Source organism: Rhipicephalus sanguineus, chromosome 4 (genome assembly GCF_013339695.2).
Source record: "Rhipicephalus sanguineus isolate Rsan-2018 chromosome 4, BIME_Rsan_1.4, whole genome shotgun sequence".
NCBI lineage: Eukaryota > Metazoa > Arthropoda > Arachnida > Ixodida > Ixodidae > Rhipicephalus > Rhipicephalus sanguineus.
The window spans coordinates 124,577,738-124,593,151 of record NC_051179.1 but is presented as its reverse complement, the minus strand read 5'-3'; the positions used below and the strand labels follow the sequence as shown (position 1 = coordinate 124,593,151).

General features: G+C 43.5%; 1 long non-coding RNA gene across 1 annotated transcript; it reads right to left on the bottom strand.

Annotated features, from left to right (window-relative positions):
- Positions 1–9,447: 9,447 nt before the first annotated feature.
- On the bottom strand, positions 9,448–13,971 carry LOC119388984 (uncharacterized). The gene is made up of 3 exons (XR_005182943.1): positions 13,923–13,971; positions 11,586–11,653; positions 9,448–9,734 (listed from the first exon to the last, which is right to left on the bottom strand). It is a non-coding gene; the product is annotated as an uncharacterized LOC119388984 (long non-coding RNA).
- Between the last annotated feature and the right edge of the window lie 1,443 nt (positions 13,972–15,414).

Genomic DNA, 15,414 nt, shown 5'->3' with positions numbered 1-15,414 from the left:
TTAAACGCTTTGCCCATCGTATTCATTTTTCGGAATAATATATCTCTCGGAATTTTGGCCATTCTTATTATTGATTGTTGCTTTTCATGTTCATGCCACTTCATGACTATACATATGAACTATTCTCTCTATTTTCAGTGATTTGCATCATAATTTTTGTATTACTTGAGGCCATGTTAAACTTGTATAGTGTATTCTGTATTTTGCATGCATGATTGTCCGCCATCCTGCTGCATTGCCAACTTGTAACGGGGTCGGGACCTCGTCAAGCTCTCAAGCTTTTAGTCCTGTACTCCTCCCATTGAAAGGAAATAAATTGATTGATGATTGATTGATTGATTGATTGATTGATTGATGATTGATTGATTGATTGATTGATAGTTGCCTGAGGAATTGGATTTTTCAGGTTCGTTGCAGGCCATGCACGATAGTCGGCCTATGCTTTCATTTATTCCACCAGAGACACTGTTGAACTTGTGGATGAGGTACGATTCACGAGCCTCGCGGTCATAATGTGCTTTGAAATTGGATTGAAGTACCACAACAGAAAATGTGTGGAAGGGGTGACCAAGATTTTTGACATGTTTGGAGAAAGGAAGGTGCGATGGGGCCTTTACGTGTGCTCTGTGGTTGTTTATTCGCATACTGAAGCAGTCTCATTTTGACTGATGCACTGGGCATGACATAAAGTACATTCGAGATGGTAATCATACTGAAGTGGATCGACAAATTTCTAAAAACCCATAATATAATCACTGATTCTCAGTATGGATTCGGGAAAAAAAACCGTTCTAGGGAAATTGCTCTGCTTCATCAGAAAGAATAAATTGTGGATAAATCAGAAAATAATAAGTTCGTCTTAGGAATTTTTGTAGACGTTACAAAATCAATTGACTGCATAGTAGACAGCATGCTATTCAGAAAGTTAGATTTGTGTGGTATTAGAGGACACGCTTTAGATTTAATAAAGTCATATTTGACCCATTTGAATCAGTATGTTCAAATTAGTAATTTTCAGTCAAGAACTCGTCACATCATAGTTGGTGTACTCCAGGGCAGCATACGTGGGCCTCTTCTCTTCACCATCATCATCAGCCTGTCTACGCCCACTGCAGGGCAAAGGCCTCTCCCATGTTCCGCCAATCAACCCGGTCCTGTGCTTTCTGCTGCCACGTTATCCCTGCAAACTTCTTAATCTCATCTATCCACCTAATTTTCTGTCTCCCCCTCACGCGTTTGCCATCTCTTGGAATCCAGTCAGTTGCCCTTAATGACCACCGGTTATCCTGCCGACGTGCTACGTGCCCGGCCCATATCCATTTCTTCTTCTTGATTTCAACTATGATGTCCTTAACCCCCGTTTGTTCCCTGACCCACTCTGCTCTCTTCCTGTCTCCTAAGGTTACACCTATCATTTTTCTTTCCATCGCTCTCTGCGTCGTCCTCAATTTAAGTTGAACCCTCTTTGTAAGTCTCCATGTTTATGCTCCTTAGGTAAGTACCGGTAAGATGCAGCTGTTATATACCTTCCTCTTGAGGGATAGTGGTAGATTATCATTCATGATTTGATAATGCTTGCCGAATGAGCCCCAACCCATCCTTATTCTTCTAGTCATTTCACTCTCATGGTTCGGCTCCGCGGTTACTACCTGTCCTAAGCAGACGCACTCCTTTACAACTTCCAGTGTCTCGCCACCTTCTCTTCAACATTTACATTAATGATATCACAAGCATTGAAGATCAGTTCAGATTCATTATTTGTGCGGATGACACTACAATACTTCTGTTAGCAGATACACATATTGAGCTATCTTTGCGCGGCATTAATGTATTAGGTAAGCTTGAACACTGGAAAAACGAAAATGCAGTGTCAGTTAAAGTAAATAAAACCAAAGCTATAAGCTTTAATTCTAGATATAAGAAACTTGATACTCCAATGAATTTGCAGTATAAATCCCAGCCAGTCGAAATTCTTAATTCATTTAAATCGCTGGGAGTTTATTTTACTCAGCACATGCAATGGAATGACCATATTAACAGTATTTTATTAAAGGCATCCAGAGCGGTTGGCACAGTTTGGCGTCATAGAGCTGTTGTACTATTAAAAGTAAAGAAAGCTTGCTATATACAATGCTTTAATTCTTTCACATCTAAACTACTGCGTGTTAGCGTGGGGATCGACAACTAAAACAAATTTACGGACGATTTCGCTTCTACATAGTAAAACCCTTCGTCTAATTTGCAACCTTTCTCACAGATATACAACGCATCACTTGTTTAATGAACACGAAATCATGAAATGTTTTCAACCTCTACATTTACAGGCTCTTACGCAACTGTAAGATCGAACAAAAAGATGGTTGATCCCTCTGTCATAGGAATCGGTATAACAAGAAAGTGAAACGTGTCGTCACAGAAGTAGTTCATTGCTTTAGTGCATTGATATATCAGAGCTTGTATAATGTCCCTTGTTGTTTGGCAGATGTAGCACCGCCTGATGGGGACGCACTCACGTTGACGCCTAGTAGCACATCTCCCTACCGACGACTAACGCCCATGATCAAGATTTAACAATTGCGGTAGCTGAAGTTCTTAACATATACGTGGATACCGCACATGGGGGTGAATCCCGCACAAATATGGCATCAACAAGCACTTAATAAACACTGATACTCGATATTCACTCTTCCAAAGCGTCGTGAAATGCGAAGAAAAACGCTACGCGCGTGTGTGTTCCCTCTAGCCTGGCAGTTAATTCTCACAGGGCAAGCGGGGAACGCGGTGCGACAGCCAGGCGAGCGTCGGAGAGCTATTTCTCGATATGGATGGAGGCTGTGAGCGAGGTGGTGACAAACCGCGAGTTGGTGGCTAAAGCCTATGTTAAACGAAATTGCACTTCTATTGGAAACGCGCTGAATAGGACGGTCGCAGCAAGGGCACGTTTTTTGTTTTGTTTTTAGGGCCTGGTGGCTCACATGTCACCACATAGTTTCAAAGGGGAAGCGCATAGCATCCATACATCCATCCAAGAGCATAGCGAGAGGAAAGTGTGAAAGAAAAAAGGCGCGTTCATGTAACCTCCGTTTTGTGTTTGGCGGTAGCTCAGTCGGCTAAACGCCCGCCAACCGTCGTCGTGGACCAAGAGGTTATGGGTTCGACTCCTGCCGACGGAAAGTTTTCTTATAGATTCTTTTTTCTTTGCCGTTTGATGGCGTTCATTTTGCTGACCTATTTCCGTGACGGAAATACGTCATGGCAATCTTGGTGGACCCCGGCATAAAACACTTTCGTGTTAAAAAGACGTTTATCCACAACTACAGAGATAGCTTAAATGATACGTTATGAACGAAAATACCCCCACCGTCATCAACCACGCTGGATGCTTTCTCGTACGAGAACTAATTATGGACAACAAAAAATTACCTGTCGGCTAGCATTGCATTTAAACAGAACATTCCTCAGGTATTGACCATAGCACTCTTGACCTTTTCTCAACTACGCCAATATCTTATCAACTGACCTGACATTTTAAACTTCTTGAAATTACGTGCCTAAAAATAAAAATAAGGAAAAAACCAACACTGCTACGCGTGTAATATTGCGTTCAATGTATTTGTAGTTTATGTACTGACGTTTGATCCATGCTTCTATACATGTTTATTGCAATGTGTTTCTTCCTTTTTTCTGACAGCACCGCAGCCAGCTGTCTCGAATTTGTGACATTAATAAATTCTATATTATTGTATATCTGCGTCAGATCTTGTGTTCTGTTAACGCCACTGCCTCTGTCTGATGTATAGGGGGTTAGAACGTAGTCAAGCGGAGAGTCGGTTTTATTCTCACCCCCTCCATCAACTTTGCAGTGGTCGAAATAAACGTTATAATAATAATAATAATAATAATAATAATAATAATCAATCAATCAATCATTTATTTAACGTGCCCAGGAACAACCGTAAGGTCTTTGTGCAGGCGCACGCAAAAAAAAACAATAAAAATAAACTATACAATACAGACAGTCTTCAGAAATAAAAAGAGCAAATACACGTAGACAAAGAGAAATGAACACAAAAGGGGAGGAGTAAAATAAGACAACACGAGAAATATTGAAGGGGAATGAAAAATTAGATTGCATATATACAACTATGCGGAAAGACGGAGAAGGGAAGACTTTGTACATTGTGCCATACTATGTCAAAACAGTACAAAGCTCGGATAAAAACAATGATTGTGGACTATGAAAAATGTCAAGATCAAGAAAATTAACATTATAGAGACTTTGTATTCTGTGAACGGTAGAGTGTTGGAAGAAGCAGGCGGGTACATGAAACGGTCTGTTCTCTCTGGTTAACTTACGCGGAATTCGAAAACTAACACAATTGAGAAGTACAGGGCAGGATATGATACCGTGGACTAGCTTGTAAAGAAACAAGAGATCAGAACGATTTCGTCGGCAGTGAAGTGATGGCAATGATAATAATTCAGCAGTATTTGAACGAGATTTTTTAGCAAAGCGATGGTTATATATGCTAAGGAATTTTTTCTGGACTCGTTCAATGGTGTTACCGCTGGATTGAGCAATGCCATTCCATATCACGGACGCATACTCCAGTTGAGGAAGACATAGCGCGGTGTAAAATTTTCGGAAGGGCATAGGAGAACGGAATTCTCTAGACAATCTGCAAACACAGCCTAGGGTGCGAAGACCCCGCAAAGCAACACGCTTAGCGTGAGCTGAAAAGTTTAACGTGCTATCAACAACAACACCAAGATCACTGATCTCATAAACCTTGCATAAGGACACAGAATTGACAGAGTATTGAAATGACACGCTAGATGTTTTGCGAGTGATAGACATGAATTTTGTCTTCGAGGCATTCAGAGAAAGGTTATTAGCGTTGCACCATTCGGAAAAAGAGCGCAAATCTGACGGCAGCAAGCGACAGTCGTTAACTGAATGAATTTCCCCAAAAATCTTGATGTCATCGGCATACAAGAGGAAAGAAGAATTACGAATGGCAAAAGAAACATCATTAACGTAAATTAAAAATAGGAGTGGGCCTAATACTGACCCTTGAGGGACCCCACTAGTCACTTTATACAAAGAAGACGTTTGGGCATTTACCGCTACATAACAATATCTATTGAGCAGATAGCTCTGCAGGAGATTCACAACCGACAAGTCAACATCAAATTGCGCAAGTTTAACCATAATCAGTGTGTGGCTGACTACGTCAAAAGCCTTGCTCAGGTCACAGTAGAGTACGTCAACCTGTCCTTTCTGAGAAATAGGTGTGGAGATCTGCGTCATGAAACTAGCAAGATTTGTGGTAGTTGAGCGGCCAGCGAGAAAACCATGTTGATTAGGAATCAATGAGCTTTTAACACTAAAAGACAATATTTTGTGAAGAGCCAGCTCGAAGATCTTTGATGTGGCACATAGTAGAGAAATCGGGCGATAATTAGAAACATCTGTTTTAGAGCCCGACTTAAATACTGGGAAAACACGAGCAGTTTTCCACATGCTAGGAAATGTGGAAGTGTCCAGGCAGTTATTAAATATCGTAGTCAGTACTGGGACAAATATACTACTATAAGCTTTTAGTATGGCGGAGGGGATGCCATCTGGGCCACATGATAAGGATGGTTTTAAGCACTTAATGCATTCGCAGATAAGATTTTCATCCAGCGACAAAGCACTGGGTGAGCGAACTGCCTTAGGCTGTCTGATATCAGTGCTAGAGTCTGAGGCCTTATAAACGGATGAGAAATGTGCGGCAAAACAGTCAGCGACGGCATGCACTTCTACCCCATTTGAGTCTAGTAGTCTGAAAGACTCTCCGCTTTTGCTGGACCGTTTACGTACATACTTCCAAAACTCAGCTGGCCTGTCAGAAGCGCTTTTTTCTAAGAATTCAATATACGAACTATGATCCCGTTTATATAGGCGTTTAGCGAGAGTTCGAAAAAAGCTGAACTCTTCCTTCCACTCGCTCGATGGAGAACATTTAGATTTCCTGTGTGCGCGACCTTTATGCTTCAGTGCACTGATAAGTTCAGATGAGAACCAGTGGGGATATTTACGTTGTTTATGTGTGTATTGGGGAATAAAATTACGCATGCTGCTCAGTACAAGCTCCGCAAACTGATCAACCTGGTCATCAACATTCGGTTTGTCAGTAACCTGTGACCAGTCAACGGTGGACAAGTGATGATAGAGGCCCGTGTAATCACCTCGCTTGAACGCAAATCTTGGAGATTTGTTTACGTAACTGCTGTAGCTCGTTGTTTCGGCTGATGCAGATAATCTTACATTAAGTGGTGGGTGGAATTTGTCCGGACGTACAAGAGAGATGTTGGAGCGGGAAACTTCAAGGGGTTGATCGTTTGACACACACAGGTCTAAGACGTTGCCACTGGAATTGACGACTGAATTATGTTGCACTAGGGAATTAAACGCCAGAAAGTCCAAGAGCAGGCTGCACTTTTCTCTGTGAAATGATTGTAATGAGAAAAGGTAAGCGTGCTCCAGTCAATTCCAGGTGCATTGAAATCCCCAAGAACAATAATTCTGTGCCCACTATGAGAAGATATCACAAGTTCAATAGAAGACATGACATCGTGAAACGAGGCAGGGGAAATGCTGGGCGGTAAATAGAAGCATCCAATCAACAATTTTTCACGGCGCTCAAGGTTGATTTCTAGCCAGATCGATTCTTCGATAGTTTCTAGGTCTTTCCGTCTAACGGATTTCAGTGAATTGTCAATGGCAATCAGCACGCCACCGCCTTTCTGTTTGGTTTCACTGAAATCTCGGTCACGGCGGAAGGTGGTGTAGGTCGGGGGAAAAAAGTCCGATGAGGGAATTTCAGTGCCGAGCCAGGTTTCAGAGATAGCAATAATAGGAAAAGCAGACGAAAGAACATTAGAGAAAAACTCGAGTGTCTTGGTACGCAGACCCCGAGCATTTTGGTAGAATATGTCTACGTCACACGGCACTTTGGATTCCAGTCACTATCTCAGAGGGATGAAGCATGTCATCGCGCAGCTCCCCACGAAATGGCTTGAAGAGGCATCCGAGGGGCCACATCGAAGGGTCATTCAGGCGTTGTAGTGTTTCCTCGTCAACTTCAATATAGAATGAAGAATATGACTGGAACTTTGTTTGAAGTCGCCGGCAGGAGATGGGAGACAGATCCAATGAAGCAATATGTTTCTTAATGTCAGCAGTAGTGGTGTCCGGGCTCAGCTTCGTAACAAAAATGGCCTTTGGCCATTGTGGCCTTTGTGGCCGTTGAGCTACAGATATAGTGGATGTTTTCATAACTCCAAACGAGGCGGGTTTCTTCTTTCTTTCACCCTCAGTCACCGCTGCAGAAGAGGCTGTCACAGGCATCACACTTACACGCTCCGACGTGTCTACGTCAGCTGGCGGCGAAGTCGAAGATGAAAGAATTTTGGAGAGGGGTTGTTCGGAGAACGCAGGTTGCTTGGGGGTCACAGACGGGTCAACGGTCACATGCGCTGGGGGTTTCACAGGTGCCTTCACTGCCACGGCGGCCGTGCGGCGCGTCAGCTCCTCACGCAGGAAGCGGACCTCTGCACGAAGGGAGGCGACCACGCGAGCTTGTTGTTCAACACCGCGGGAATGATCCTTACGGAGCCGCTCGTTGTCTTCGCGTAGTTGGGATACCTCGTCGCTGAGGAACGAGATTCCCTCCAATGCGTCGAGGAGGAGGCGGCGCAGCCCGGCGAGTTCGTCACCCGGAGGGGTACACGTGGAGAGGGAACCGGTTTGAGAACTGCAATGCTCACCGCTGCACCCCGACGAGTTGCTTTCGCTAGGCTTACCAGAAGCACGGCTCAGATCACATAAATTGCAGCAAAATGAGCGCGATCCAGACTTCAGGAGTTGCAGCTCTTCATCAGGCCAGGTTACACATTTCGCATGAACGCGTTTAGAGCAACTTTCACAGCGGAAAAACTGCTGCTTACCGAAAAACGGGCAGGAGCATAGCAAGCATGCATCCCGACTGGGAGCCATGGTTATTATTATTATTATTATATTATTATTATATTATTATTATTATTATTATTATTATTATTATTATTATTATTATTATTATTATTATTATTATTATTGTAAAAGTCTATGAAAGCAGGGCGCCTTCGGTACGTCTATTGGTGCTACATAATCGCCATCTTCTCTTCTTTCTTCCTGTGGCCGCACTCACGGTCTCTTCATTTTGTCTTTGTCGCTCTGCTGTTGCGCTTGTTACGTTTGCAGGACATTATATCCTCCCAACCTTCTGTCTTCATCCCTCCTGGGATGGTACGGGAGAACATTTCCTATCGAAGCTTCTTCTGTTTTTCCTCTCAAGCCTTGGTAGTACACAGTCTTCAATATTCCTTGTTGTTTTGCCGTTTTAAGCACACTGAAAGGGCCGATGAATGGTAATTTCGCATCGAGGCCTTTGCGCACCAGAATCATGTCTCCAGGCATAATATCCGGCATCTTTGCCATGTGTCGTTTATCGAAGTTTTTCTTCATGTTACACCGGTACTTCTTCCGCTGTTGTGCTGACAATGGTGTTTCTCGGAGTGACACTTTATCAACGATGTCCAGCTCTTTATCAGCCGCAAGCCACGCGCTTGTTCCAAAAGCCGCAAAATGTGAACTGCATCCTGTTCTAGCTGTGTATGAGCGATTATCATATGAGACTGCTGCCTCGAGTGAGCATTTCCAACCTCCCTTAAATTGTGGGTAGAGTGCGATGAATGTCTTCAGGTCACGAATTACCCTTTCAGTGAGAGAATTGGCTTCGGGGTGATAAGAAGCAGGGAAACGAAGCTCGACACCTTTCGGCTGTGCCCAAACTCGGAACTTGTCACTTCGGGAAGCTGGTCCGTTGTCAGATACTACAACCTTCACGTTTTTGAAGATGCCTCTTTCAAGAAGGTGAATAACAGAGTTCGTGTCCTCTTTTCCGGGCTTGGCAGCAACAAACCGTGTACATTCATCCACTGCTACAAAAAAATCTTGCGTTTTTCTGACGCCCTCGCCCTTCTTTTTTATCTCGGCGAAGTCGAGGTGCAACACTTCGAATGGAACGTCTGAGTATGTTGGCATGACCATCTGATTCCTTCTTGGCTTGAACTTGGCTTTGTGCACCTGACATTCGTGGCATGTTTTTATGTAGCGTGCAACATCGGCTTTCACGTTTTTCCACGTGAATCTTTGCGTAAGCTTCCGGTATGTCCTCCAAAAACCATCATGACCACCTGATTCCGGGCTATTGTGTACGTGTATGCGACCATTCTTAAATTGTAGATCCCGTGTAGATCCAATTTTCGCTGCCATAATACACGCTCCACAAAGTACACATTTGTTTGCGCCGCAAAACATTGGTAAATATCGAAACTGCCTAATTCATTTCCGCGAAAACCCTTTAATAATCAGTAGTACACACTGCGCTATAGCAAATCTGTTGAGTAGAAATTTATTACCGCCACCACTACCAATGTTTTACTGCGAGAACGCATCGAAGGCGTGGTTTCTTCTCGTCTGCATCATCGACGAGGGTGCCGTCCTTGTAGGTGCTAACCGCAGAGAGAGGCCGCGCAGCCAGCACCAATACCTCTTTCTGATTCGTGCGCTGCAGCATCAGATCGCAGGGCTTCCTGTGAAGCTCCGGCTCTAGCTTCAGATTCAGCAGTAGGAACTGCTATAGTCCCTGCAGTGAGAAAAAGACACCTTAGAATTGATTGACAGGCGCAAGAAGAGCGCCAGTAAATGTACCGGCCTCTCAATGTCATACAAATTATTCGAGAGACCTTTATAGGCTCACTGCAAAGCATGTAAATCATGTGCGGTGCAGAAGGTTTCGTGAAAAATACCACCATTGTGAATTTTATGTAACAGCCGCAATAATGTAGCCGTGCCAGCAATATTTTAAGCACATGTGTAAGGATGATTGCGTTGTGCGTACGTGTTCTGTGCACAAGAAACCCGGAAAATACAGGCAGATTGCATTCCATGGGATATCTACATTTGATTTTTCTCATGTCGCAGTTAAACTGTAAAGAAACCCCTGTGAAAGCTTCGGGGCTGTCGCTCTGATAAGCCACGTTTCAAAGGGGGCAAAATGTCAGAACATCCGTGTAGATGCAAGATAAACGTAGATGCAAGTCAAATGCAGACGCAGATGCAGACGTAGATGCGAGCTAAATAGCTCCCGTTGGTCATACCTTGAAGCCAAAGCTATTATCAGATCAAATGAAATCGAGACTTAGACGGAAATGCGTCTGCTCGGGATAAAATATGATTAAATAAAGGAAGTACACCGGCCAAATAAAAGACTAAAGGAAACGACGTTTCGCTTCCATACGCAAGCGTTGTTCACAATGATGCCTAACGACTAGAAGTGCCTCCTGTATCGGTTTCAGCACGTGACGCAAGCACCGCGCGTAGGACGAAAGGTTTCCATCATTGTGGTTCAGTGTGCTCCCTTGAAGATTGTATCTCGAGGGACTCGAGATACACGCGTGGTGTCTAGTTTCTTTTCCTTCCAATAATACTCGCATTTGTCCAGTCAGCGGTGTGATACGTCATAGCTGCATGTTCCGCCAGTGCAATAGACGCCACTTTCTTCTTTTGCACATCGTTCTGATGCTGGCGCAGACGCTCTCTGGAATTGCCGATCTCCCCTATATAAACACTGTTAATTACGTCGCCGGGATAAGTGATACTTTATAACGTATACTGCGTGGCTACGACGTTGAAGTTACCGACGTGTCTCTACGCAAGTTAAGGCAAGCACTTGTAAGTGGGAAAGAGAAGCGCCCGAAGGGAGCTTTTAATGGTTGCCTGTGCAAGATCCGCTGTGCGGATGGCGAAAGTGTTGATATCGAGGAGACCGGCAATTTCAGACAGCGCCTGCGCTAGCATCAGAATGATGTGCAGAAGCAGAAAGTGTTGTCTATTGCACTGGCGGAACATGCAGCTATGACGAATCACACCATTGACTGGATCAATGCGGGTTTTATCGGCAGGGAAAGAAACGATTAGCTAAGAATTCTATCGCGCAGAAATTTATTTTCTTGCATTGAAGACATCATGACAGATGTGGCTGTCGTGACTATAGCAATGCAACATATCACCACAAGATATCAAGCGCATGGTATTGACATTGCTTAGCTGCTCGGTTGTTTTCCTGACCTATTAGAATGGTTCGTATGAGCGGTAGTCCTTCTTATAAAGTATATCTTGCTATCTTGCTATCATGAGAAAAATGTATGCGCCTTCATTTTAGCATGTCAGTGCTGACATCGTGCATTGCACTTATAGGTGGTCTTGATTGGAATAAACAAGGCATATTGAATATTCATGAAACCGGACAACGCTAGGTTAGACTTACGCTTGCTTGTAGCTCAAGCATCAGTACATGACACGGGTGAGTCCAAGAAAATTAAAGGAAAGCAGGATACGTGTTGTAAGCACAACTGCACCGATCTCTATGCCTTAACAGTGCAACGAAATGTCAGATCTTTCAAATAAACTCTAATCACATGGTATTCAGACTCACCAAAGAAAAGGAGAGCGCTAATGGTGACAAGAAGCATAGCCACGGCTGCCTTCATGATATCCAAATTTCTGAAAAAACACAGAGGGAAAGCACCACGTGTAAGGCATCCATACGTTATCCGAAAGTGCGGATGTCCACCATTAAATTGTCTTGTAAAACATATTAGAATGCAAGAAGGGAGAGGAGTATTCTTGCAGCGTAGTATTATATATGTCGCCGCTTCTTAAGGTAAAGCTGATTCCATTAGTGTTCAAAGAGCAATATACCTACACGTTGATCTTATAAAAGTCAAGGGCCTTTACACACGCAGCAAAAGGAAGGCATATGGGGTGTTCATTGATAGGCCCTACACTGGCGCATCTAATAATTTGTTAATAGCCCAATAGTCTTGGCACGTCCTTGCAAAGCATCCCTGTAATATGAACAGGAGAGCTTGCGAGTGGCGCAGTATCTCTTACAGTACTAAGCTCGAGCAGAAAGGAAATATGAAGTGATTCTAGTTTCGTACCACCGGCGACTCACTCTACCGCGCTGCTCCGCGATCTCTTGCTCAGTCTGGGTGCGAGAAGAATAAGATGCAACCATAAGTGATATTAGGCCGGCTAAGTGCACTTGCTCCAATGCGGTAAAAAGTGAAGAGACTAGCGGAAGTAAATGAACAACCCAATAAGTGAACATCGACTACCTTTATATCTACTAACTTAAATTTGCGTCATCAAGACATGAGGTAACTGTACATGTGTTTTCGCTGAAAATTTGTTTTATTCGATATGTTTCATTGGGCTCCCCATGACGCTCTGTGGAAAGTTTCCTAGAGGAGTGGATATTAGAACGCGACGTACAGGTCGGGCTTTGTGAATTATGAGGGATGACCAATGCTGTAAATAGGAATAAGCTATTCTAGCTGGGTGTTCTGGTTGGAGTGAGAGAGATGTAGATCTGACTAGAGACGCTAACATTGAATATGTAGCCGACAGAAAACAAGCTCAGACTAGCATGCGTGTTAAATACTATAATGAATTTCCTTAAATTCTCGTTTCACGTTTTCAAATTTCACGTTTGGGAACAAACTGCACAAAAGCCGCTTCGTTCAGTGGGGCGGCCGTATTCCCTAAAGCAATGTTTTAAAAGGCATTTGTTTGCCGACAAAACGCACTTCAACGTTTCTATCTATCTATCTATCTATCTATCTATCTATCTATCTATCTATCTATCTATCTATCTATCTATCTATCTATCTATCTATCTATCTATCTATCTATCTATCTATCTATCTGTCTGTCTGTCTGTCTGTCTGTCTGTCTGTCTGTCTGTCTGTCTGTCTGTCTGTCTGTCTGTCTGTCTGTCTGTCTGTCTATCTATCTATCTATCTATCTATCTATCTATCTATCTATCTATCTATCTATCTATCTATCTATCTATCTATCTATCCGCTTACGTCAGGACGCTTTCGGGGTCATATCGTTAACTCTCCTCAAATCAAGATTGGCATAAGAGGACATTAGTGCATGACGTACGTGATTGACAGGTCATTACATTAACAACGTGACATGAGTCTCGTATGTCATGAAACCCCTTCCTTCAGTCACGTGTGTCGCATACCCGCGGGTGAATCAATCTTCGCGCTTTCTATCACTCCAGCCTAAACTGAGCATTGTCATTCGGCGTGCTGCCTTACTGTGAAAAATTATTTGACGGATATTACCAATCAGGGGGTAACCTTAAGAGACAGGAAGAGAGCAGAGTGGGTAAGGGAACAAACGGGGGTTAAGGACATCATAGTTGAAATTAAAAAGCGGAAATGGATATGGACCGGGCACGTAGCACGTCGGCAGGATAACCGGTGGTCATTAAGGGTAACTGACTGGATTCCAAGAGATCGCAAACGCGTGAGGGGGAGACAGAAAATTAGGTGGGTAGATGAGATTAAGAAGTTTGCAGGTATAACGTGGCAGCAGAAAGCACAGGACCAGGTTGATTGGCGGAACATGGGAGAGGCCTTTGCCCTGCAGTGGGCGTAGACAGGCTGATGACGATGATGACCAATCAGGGACTTGCATGCAATGCGTCTTCGCAATTGATTTTCATGGAGGTAAACTAGATTATGATTGGAGTGGATAGCTGTACATCTGGACATGTGGGCATTGAAGGAACATAATGTGAAGGTGTAGATTTCGGCCAAATTTCCAATGCTTGTCAGATTACGGGTATCGTCTATTCCTTCATACTGAAAACATACCCCGTTTCAACACACATTTTCAAAAGGCATGCAAAGAATTCGGAGAAAAATTGTAGAAAATCCTATGATAAATTCTTTAGTGAAGCTGGCCAACTCACGTTAGGTAGATCCCAGTGCAGCGGAACGCGTATTGCCCGCTTTACTTAGCACGTATTTAAAGGCTGTGCACTCTTTAAAATATAATATCGCAGCGGATGTTCGACTATTCAGGTCGTTGACATGGCATTGAAGTGCTGAGATCATTCACCGAGGGCTGTACTTGCGGGCGGATGTGCGAGATTTTTATTTCGTGATGACAGTGCTTATTGTAGGCAGAGTCAGATCAATGCTCGTGATTTCAACAGCTAAAAAGGTCGATAAATAAAAGGGTTTAGAAAGCCCTCTACAGATAAAAATGGACGGCGGTTTAGCGGATGGGCAGAACGCTTTTGATGTTGCAACAAGCTTGGGCAGTTTTAAGTGCTCCCCACAGTTTCTACACTGAGGTACCCTATGTTATGAATGGTCCAAGTTTCAAATAGCTTTCTGTTTTTCAACTTTTACGACACTCCGTACGACTCATTGCTGCGATGGAAAACTCTATGTATAGAAATAAGGAAACGAGCGGAATGTCAATGCAGGTAATAGCACGTCACATGAACGATCCATATTTCGGAAACTCTGACGTAAACTGCATGACTTTGCCATAAAACCCAACGGTGTATATTCTTAAACAAAGAGAAAAAAAAGCATCCAGTAACTGGAAGAACGATAGTTGAAAACTTGCTGTTGTTCGTGTAAAGGAGAAAGAATAGAAGCATGGAGGCAGGTCATCAGTCGCAATTACCGGATGTTAACAATGGGCTACGATGACAGGTTAAACAACGGTACTCAATGCGGTACAATGCCATTAAGCGAAACAAAGGAAATGGGATGCGTCTAGACGCAGTAAAATGCGGCTGTGAAGCCGAAGAAGCAATTTCCTTAATTTTTAAAGAGCTAGGGCCCAATATGCAAGTCATACTTCGCCTATTTCAAGCGCAAGTTGAAGATGACACACGCGGAGTGTTCACGTATCTATGTGCACGTTGAAAGTTTTGAACAGTGGTAACGCTTCCAACTGTACAAGTTCTTTAAAGTAGGAACATAAAGATGGAATTAGGCACGCTTGAGTTAGCGCTTAAAGGCCGAATCTAGGGAAACCTTTCCCAGTATAGGTCGTAGTTTAAGATAGCGTAGTCTTAAGAACGCCAAGAAAACCACGACGCCAAATTTTCAAATGGCGATCGAAGAACGCAAATATAAAAGACTAAGACCGCCCAAAAAGCTCTCCCGGAGTTGCGCTCCACAAGGAACCTGGGCGTAAAGTGAAAGCGTGAGGCATACACGTTCGCCTTACATCTCCGGCCTGAATGGGATCTATCAGCGGTTTTATCTCGTCAGAAACTGTCTGGCCAACCACTTCATGTCAATTGAAGCAGAATGCGGAGCATTTTACCGCTCGTCGCCTCCGGTCCAAATTCTTTAAGAGGTCCAAAATAAAATGAGCTTTGACCTATTGAGTGCTTCTAGGTGGGGCAGTTGTGGCTATTTATCAGTGATTATTTTAAG